The sequence below is a fragment of the Carassius auratus genome, unplaced genomic scaffold, assembly GCF_003368295.1.
Source record: "Carassius auratus strain Wakin unplaced genomic scaffold, ASM336829v1 scaf_tig00015876, whole genome shotgun sequence".
Taxonomy (NCBI): domain Eukaryota; kingdom Metazoa; phylum Chordata; class Actinopteri; order Cypriniformes; family Cyprinidae; genus Carassius; species Carassius auratus.
Window position 1 is genome coordinate 396,466 of NW_020524628.1, and position 8,289 is coordinate 404,754.

At 33.5% G+C, this 8,289-nt stretch overlaps 1 long non-coding RNA gene across 4 annotated transcripts; it reads left to right on the plus strand.

Annotated features, from left to right (window-relative positions):
• The first annotated feature begins 72 nt into the window (after positions 1–72).
• On the plus strand, positions 73–5,469 carry LOC113074964 (uncharacterized). 4 transcript variants are annotated; one of them, XR_003280855.1, is made up of 4 exons: positions 73–130; positions 1,052–1,208; positions 1,388–1,457; positions 4,977–5,469. It is a non-coding gene; the product is annotated as an uncharacterized LOC113074964 (long non-coding RNA). The 4 variants fall into 4 exon arrangements; XR_003280857.1 differs by lacking the exon at positions 73–130 and adding an exon at positions 456–757; XR_003280856.1 differs by lacking the exon at positions 73–130 and adding an exon at positions 641–726.
• The last annotated feature ends 2,820 nt before the right edge of the window (positions 5,470–8,289 follow it).

Sequence of the window (8,289 nt, forward strand, 5' to 3'; positions counted from 1 at the left end):
CAAAAAATTAGGTTTACAAATTTTTTTTTAATTGAGTCAACAAGAATATTTTTTGTTCGTCTTAACCGGATGCACGTCACCAACGGAAACGGATGTAGATGGATTGCTCAGCAGCGAACATGCGAGTTGGGTAAGTGGCCTTTTTTTCTTATCTATCACCGTCCATCTAATTTTATTTATTTAACAAACTAATTAAAATATGCTTTCTTAATATCTTGTTGCATACCATAAAGTTATTTTTCTATAAGCACTGTATGAATATAGCTCTTAAGTGTGTCGTTTGTAGCTGATGTTAGGTTTCTGTATTCAGCACGTGGTGCAGACTTTCTTTTTTTACTAAAAGTATCAAATAACGTTAAAATGAAGAATCGCGGAACAAGAGAGAACAGAAAACCCTTCAGTACCATGAATTAATGTGTAAAACCAGGGCCATAAGACACGCCCGATAAGTAGAAATGGCCAAATTGTCCCCTAGGATTTTAAATTCTTACTCTGCATTCAGCTGTTGTTAGGGTGACAAAGTTTCAAATGTATATTTTAGGTCTTCCTCATCTATATTTAATTTATTGCTCGTCATTGTTAAAACGATTGAGATGCCAATCAAAGCGCACAGCAGCCAATCAAAGGCTTTAGATTAGTCACGCTTGTTAAAGTCACGTGCTCGTGACTGAATTCACCGCGTTCACGGAGTCTCTCGTCTTAAACAACAAATAGTGTTTTAGCGACGTAAGTATTACATTTCGCTGCTTCAGTAATTGTAAGTGGAGTTTTTGCATTTCTTCTGCTAGCTAGATTATGGTCATGGACCGACATTATGTCTGTGTAGTCAGCTAATAACGTTTTGTTTCTCCAAGCGCTTGTATGTGTAAGTTAATGTTATTCTGTTACTTGCGATTAATATATCAAGAGGAATAATCGAAAATGATTTCTGTCATAAATAAGTTGTCACCCTGACCGTGTACTAAATATTTTGTTTTCTTTGTAGCATTTTAACCTTTTTTGTCTTTGCTGAATTGCCCATAAACAAGACCTCTGTAACTTATGTCTTCAGATAAATGATGAATTTCATCGGATCACAACCCTTCCTTTACACTCCAAAATTCATGTTCAAACTGGATCTGTTCTCTGATGATCTGCTAAAAGTGTTTACCAAAAAGGGTGGAGTGTTTAGAAAAAAGATTCAAGATGTGATGCTGCCAATGTCTCAGGTAGTATTTTTATTTTATTTATTTTCAGTTTTTTTTATATATTGCTTTTTAATACAAGCTATTGATATAGTGCTCTGTAATGCATAATGGCTCAGAGATGTGTATTGGAGGGTGTCATGTATGAATATCAGAAACTTGAAAAAATGTTTTGTCTGTTTTCTTACAATGCCACCATGGAGACCAAGCAAGAGTGCATTCTCAAGGGGCTATGCATCTACCTGAATGAAGATGGATATGATGGAGTATTTGGTGAGTTCTTTTTCGTTACAAACAGTTATCACAAGTAATAACAAACTTGACCTTGCAAAAGATGTGACATGAACTGCGCCTAATTTTTTCAATTTAAAAGCAGAGACACTTTCTTATATATATATATATATATATATATATATATATATATATATATATATACACACACACATACATTTGTATGTTTAAATATCAAAAGACATTCCCCATAAAAACTGCTGATGGGTAAAGAGTTAATGTACATTTTTTAATTTTAAAATATTGAGTAAATTGTAAAGCTCAGATATGAATTAAATGACTGATGTTAACTTCTCTTTAAACCTTTGTACTCCACACAGCCACTGGTTTAGGTTTACGTGATATCATCCTGTTTGATAAGCACAGTTCTTGATAGTCAATTCGATTCACCTTTATTTAAATCGCACTCTACACAATACACATTGTCAAAGCAGCATAATTAAACAGGAAAATAGTTTGTCGGTAATGCAAGAGGACAATAACAAACAGACAGTTTTTGTTTTGTTTTTTAAGAAAAAGTCAGTTCATTGATTATTCAGTGATGTCATCATCCAGTTCAACTCTCTTCCAATAGTGTCTATGCAACCAGTCAAGCATCCCCATTCGCCAAAGGTGGCAGTGGCAAGGAACCAAAACTTAAAGTGATGGTTCACTTTCAGATTAAATTTTGGTATGTTTTAGCTTACCTCAAGGACTTCCAAGATGTAGGTGTCTTTGTTTCCACAGTATTTCCCATTTTTATATTTTTAGGTCAAACTGTTCTTGTCTGTGACTAATATAATGGAGGTCTATGGTTACCACCTCAAAGAGCATAAACAGAGAAGTCCAAATTAAACAATTCCCCACCGTAAGTACACATTGATGACCGAAGACACGAAACGAGCAGTTTGTGTAAGAAAACAAACAGTATTTATATCGTTTTTACCTTTTGTACACAACCACGTCCAACTGATGTGAGGGCGCGAGTGCTTCCTGTTGTGTGACGTGTGCGCGCTCTGGCTTAGTCTGCGCAAGCACGGAAAGCACACTCATTGTTTACGCTTACTGTTTATGGTTTACACAGAGATTTCCTTACACTGTGAAGATTTAAACACATTTATACGTACAGGAAATTGCAATGGAAGATGATTTCAATACATCAACAGACAACGTTGAATTTGTCACAGCCATATTTGAACCAGAATACACAGATAAAGTACTCAGGAGCAATCATGGAAGCATCCGCTACGGCAGCACGTCTTCAAGCCTCAGAGACCGAGATCTCTTAAAAAATGGTGGTGTTTTAGTAGCAAGTGTTGAGAGATGCCAACAGAAGTGGACAAGGACATTGACAGTATTGCATCACACACCTGCCTGACTGATGATACTTGGTTTTCTTCGCTGTTGAGCTGCAGCGTTTTGCACATTGTGTTTAGTTTGCCACGTATAAACTGGAGGCGACGTCCAATGCCAGAGGGACCCAATGGCACACTGTCAATAGAGTGAGTAATGTGTTGTTTATTATAATTGCAACGATTATAGGGTGCATAATAAACACATTAATAATTACAGTTACTGCATTATATTTCAGACAATGCAGATTGGTGGTGTATTGTGTGGTAAACCGTAAACAAGTGATGTACACGCGCGATAGATTGCTTCCGGCGCTTTCCGCGCTTGCGCAGACTAAGCCAGAGCGCGCGCACGTCACGTCAGGAAGCATTCGTGCACTCAGATCAGTTGGACGTGGTTGTGTACAGGAGACAAAACCAAAATAAATAGTTCATTTTCTTACACAAACCGTTTGTTTCATGTCTTAGGTCATCAATGTGTACTTACGGTGGGGAATTGTTTAATTTGGACTTCTCTGTTTATGCTCTTTGAGGTGGTGACCTTAGACCTCCATTATATGAGTCACAGACAAGAACAGTTTGACCTAAAAATATCAAAATGTAAACTACTATGGAAACAAAAAACACCTACATCTTGGATGCCCTTGAGGTAAGCTAAAACATACCTAAATATAATTTGAAAGTGAACTATCCCTTTAATTAGTGACAGAAATGGAAAATAAACTTTGGGAGAAACTTTACTTAATCTGGGTGCCAGTTCTCCTCTGGCCTGATGAAAACAACAGTTTAATTCCAGGCTTCATGGGGAAGTTGTGGCCTAATGGTTAGAGAGGCGTACTTGCAATCTAAGCATTGTGAGTTCGAGTCTCGGGCCGGCAGGAATTGTGGGTGGGGGGAGTGCATGTACAGTTCTCTCTCCACCTTCAATACCACGACTTAGATGCCCTTGAGCAAGGCTCTGAACCCCCAACTGCTCCCCGGGCGCCGCACCATAAATGATGAACACTGCTCCGGGTGTGTGTGTGTGTGTGTTCACTGCTGTCTGTGTGCACCTTGGATGGGTTAAAAGCAGAGCACGAATTCTGAGTATGGGTCACCATACTTGGCCGTATGTCACGTCACACTTAAAAAAAATAGATAAATAAATAAATAAATATATATATATATATATATATATATATATATATATATATATATATATATATATATATATATATATATATATACCTTTAACATACAAAGTAATTACATTCCGTTTGTTCAGTAATTTATATATTTTACAGTGCGCTCGTTTAGGTTAATGGCATTGCATCCATGTATGTTGGTTTGAAAATAAAGTGACTAATGATTTTATAGATGAAATTAAAGTACACAAACCTGTATTTTGGCAAAGATTTGCACCAATTTGGTGGTGCCAAGGACTGCGCTGTTCTTAAGAAAATTGAAAAAAAAGCTTGTACTCAGTAACTCAGTGCTGTCAGCAGTTGTTTTAATTGTGCCCAATTTTGGTTAAAGATAAGTAATATTGATTTGAAATAAGTATCGGTAGCATTTTATAATAATGGTCCATTAGTTAACTGCATTAGTTAACATGATCTAAGCAAGAACAATCCTTCTACAGCATTTATGAATCTTAGTTGATGTTAATTTCAACATTTACTAATGCATTATTCAAATCAAAAGTTGTGCTTGTTAACATTAGTTAATACACTGTGAATTACCATGAACTAACAATGAATAACTGTATTTTCATTAAGATTAACAAAGATGAATAAATACAGTAATGTATTGTTCATGTTACTTACTGAATTAACTAACATTAACTAATGGACATCATTCTAAAGTGTTACCGAAGTATCAATGGCTCTTGAGAATATCTGGTATTTTATAAATGTAATTTGTTAATGTCATCTAAATTAATTAAAAATTTTGAACAGTCACTGAGTGATAGAGATTTTAAGGAAGCATAGTTATTCATTGTTGTGATATTGACAAAGGCACTGTATTTTCGTTTATAAAGTGGAACACAGTCTGCCAAAGGTGTTGAGTTGGGTTGTGATCTGGTGACCGAACGCAATAGCATTGTTTTTAGATGGCTCGTGACTGTATGAATGTGCTGTGGAAGTAGAGTTGTTCACTAAAAATAACTTTTTTTTTTTTTTTTTCAAAGGATGATGACCCTGCAAGAACCGAAGCGGACATAAAGAAGACCTTTTAGGGATTCTGTGATGTAAAGCATGAATTTGCTGATGCAACAGAAGACCCTGAAGATATCTGCATTGTGCTGGAAGATGTGGAGGTGCTTTCTGGTTTAGGTAATGTAGCATTGGCTACAGCCATGCTACTTGGACTAATATACTCTTTAAATCTTACTCATCCACAGGAGATCCATTACACTTTTAAGGTGCTCCAAAAATGATTCTCGAGCTGAACTTGTGTATATTGTCTGCCAAAGCACAGGCGCAGAAAACAAAACTCTTCACTTAGGTGTGCTGTGTTTGAGGATCCCTTTGTGAATGCTGTGTTTTATTTCCTTGTATGCTCATGTGATTTTGTTGTATCTGAATTTTTGCACGATGAGCAGAGGTGATTACGTCTCTCAATCACATTTAATATCATGTTTAAGAAAACAAAATAAAATAACATTTTGTTATATTCTTATATGCTCATGTTTTATTTGCATTGTCTTTTTTTTACTTAATGAGCATGTTTAATTGCCATATTTGCAGTTTTAAGCAAGAAGACACTCAAGGTTAAATGTGCTCATGTTTTAAATAAAGGTTTTTACTAAATGGATTGACTTTTAACATATTGACTTTCTTCACAGTAGATTATAGGTATACAGTAAAAAGGTTTTAATGTAATAGAACACAATTATTTCACTTTCATTTGGAAGTAACTGTAGAGTCAAGTTAGATAAGTGTAATGATTTAAATTATTTCTAGTATGCAGTACAAAAATGTTTGTAGTTGACATTGCATTGTTAGATATAGTAGACATGACCAAATTGAATGTAGTTAACATGGCATTATTTTATATAGTAGGCATGACAAAATTCAGAGTAGTTAACCTGACACAACTTTCTCTATTAGGCATGGCTAAACTTTATCTAGTAGAATGGACCAATTTTCTTCTTGTTGTCTTGACTAAAATAATTTAAGTTTACACAACAAGATTACAACAAATAATTTCAAACTAATTCGATATTGTTTGGAAAATGTAATTCAATTTCGTGGAAAAGTTTACTCAAATTTTTTAAGTTCATTCAACAACTTTTTTTTTTGAGTGCATTAAATAAAACTTACATTTATTTATTTATTTATTTTTGTAAAACATACTCCAGTATTTTTTGTTTCATTTTATTAAGAAATATAATAATAATAATAATAATAATAATAATAATATTTTACAGTGCATTAGATTTTTTATTTATTTATTTAGAATAAAAGGTTTTAGGGCCTTCACTTTTTTTGTTTCAGTTTATTCATGAGCAGATCTAATCACTGGCATACAGTTCCATCATTTAATAATTCCATAATTTCTGTATACATTCATTTATTTGGGTCCCAGTATGTACATGCATGTGACTAGAAAGATTTATACACATGCATGTATAGTAAATCCTCCAAACCTGCATGCATGTTAATACAGACATTTAGCTGTATTACTTTCTTGTCGTTTTCACTATGTGATGCTTTCCTAATACAGGAGACAAAAATGTTTTATTGTTGCTTTGAAACTCATTGAAAGAACAGGAACAACTTTCATTTGATAATTACAAAGGAAAGGCAAAGGAATCTCAGTCATTAAGAGCCGAAATGTTGGGTCTTTGGTTTGTGTTTGATATGTGTGAGTGTGTGTGTGTGTGTGTGTGTGTATTTATTTATTTTTTTTGCCCATGGTGTTAGTGTAGTTACACACTCCAAGCTTATTTACATCAAGAGCAATGCAGCAAAACATTGCCAATTTGTGCTAATTTGTGACAAAAATGTTCACACAAAGCAAAACATGAATTTTCGCCAACTTCTGAGATGACCCCAAAACATCTGAATATTCAAAGGAAAATGCAATGAAACAAAGTGACAAGAATCACCAACAAAATTTATCAGATAAAATTTGCATCAAAAATGTCCACATAAACATGACATGAATTTATTTTTTAGTCCTTCAGCAAATGCTTTTATCCAAAGTGACTTACAAATCAGTAACAGCACAAGCAATTTATCATAAGTGCTTTCGGAAAAGGTGTGTTTTCAGTTGTTTCATTATTTTTCTCTTGAAGGTCATGATGGTCTCAGCGGATGATTTGGAAGATTACAGCTTTTCCCACCATGGTGGAACAAAAAGGGTTGATATCGCTGATAACAAATTGTCCTCTGCCTCTGAGATTAAGCTTGTTGAGGTTGAGTGTATATATATATATGTGCATATATATATATATATATATATATATATATATATATATATATATATATATATATATATATACTTGTGCTTCTCAATGAATTACAATGTCAAGGAAAAGTTCAAGAAAACGAGAATAAAGTGTACAATAAAGAACAGTACTCTGTAATCCTTATATTTTAATCAAATTGCACTTGAATAAAGTTTAAGGTGCAATCTGTAAATTGTCCTGCAGGTGACCGCATGAATCTGTCTTCTTACTATGGAAGCATATGGGTAACAATATTCAATTTGAAATGTATTATGCAAAATTACAATGCAATTAGAGATCGACCGATATGGGTTTTTCTATAGCCGATGCCGATATATATATATATATATATATATGTCAATCATTTACATAAAAGTTTTAGAGCATTTACATTTATCAAGTAGAATTTTTTAAGTTTGCTGGAACATAAATGTAAACTTAAATATACATTTAAATAAATACAATTTTAGAAATAAAAATCAATAAAACTGAAAAATATAAAAAAAATAAATATATAAAAAATAAATAACTACTGCTGCAAACACACTAGCAACTAGCAACATTTGTGTTAAGTATAAATGACACAGAACATCTAAAGTGCATTCTAATTTCAAACTTACTTCACAGTCTGTTCATTTTTAAAATAAAGTACAGTCAACCAAACATTTAAAAAGTTACACTGGTCAGTTTAAATACACCGTATACCGGTCCACTCTGCTGTTATGCCAAGGACGTTTTTGCTCATGTGAAGAGGATGATTTGTTCCGTCTAGTTTACATAAAAAAAAAAAAAAAAAAAAAAAAAATATATATATATATATATATATATATATATATATATATATTATAGTTTAACATTCAGATACACTGCGAATATGGAAAAATTTGGATATGTGCAGAACGAGACGTGAGCAATAACCTCCAAATACATCTCGTCAAACTCGCGCTCGCTCGTCCTCGTATGGTTTGGATAATTTTTCGGATCAGCAAAAAAAAAAAAAAATGGTCAAGACAAATAAACATACGTTTTGTCTTTTTTTTTATTAACA